At 69.6% G+C, this 480-nt stretch overlaps 1 protein-coding gene across 1 annotated transcript in view; it reads left to right on the top strand.

Moving 5' to 3' along the window:
• DLX4 (distal-less homeobox 4) overlaps positions 1 to 480 on the top strand; it is a 24,460-nt gene that overhangs the window by 22,038 nt on the left and 1,942 nt on the right. The window lies entirely within an intron of this gene.

Here is a 480-nt window from a genome sequence, read left to right as displayed (position 1 = left end):
GTGTGTTGTGTGTTTTTTTTCTGGGAATAGACTGAGGTGGGGGTCGAAGGGGGTGGATCTGAGAAGCCCGAAGCGCCCCAGGCCGAGGGAGAGGGATGCGGGGGAGGTGAAGGCCACTGGTCGCCGCAGCCGGCCAAGGGCGGGGGACCTGCCGTGTGGGTTGAGCCAGACAGGATGGAGGCCCAGGGGGTGGAACAAGCGTGGGCCCCAGCCGTCTGCGCTCAGGGGTCAAGCGCCCCGCGGCTTAGACGGCCGGCAGACCTGCGTGGAATGTTCGCCCTGAGCCCGAGGACAGTGCAGCCCTCGGTCCCGCCCCGCCACCTGCATGCACTGGTCTCCGAGTCCCCATGGAGTGGCGCAGGTGGGAGCCGCAGCGTCGGAAGCGGAGAATCTCTCGCCCCCCGCCCCCCGTGTTCAAGGGCCGGGCTGTCCCACGGGGGCGGGGGGGGGGCAGCGGAGGGGCAGGAGGTGACCAGTTCT

This window comes from Myotis davidii, unplaced genomic scaffold (assembly GCF_000327345.1).
Source record: "Myotis davidii unplaced genomic scaffold, ASM32734v1 scaffold327, whole genome shotgun sequence".
Lineage (NCBI taxonomy): Eukaryota > Metazoa > Chordata > Mammalia > Chiroptera > Vespertilionidae > Myotis > Myotis davidii.
This window is presented reverse-complemented; position numbering and strand designations above follow the sequence as displayed.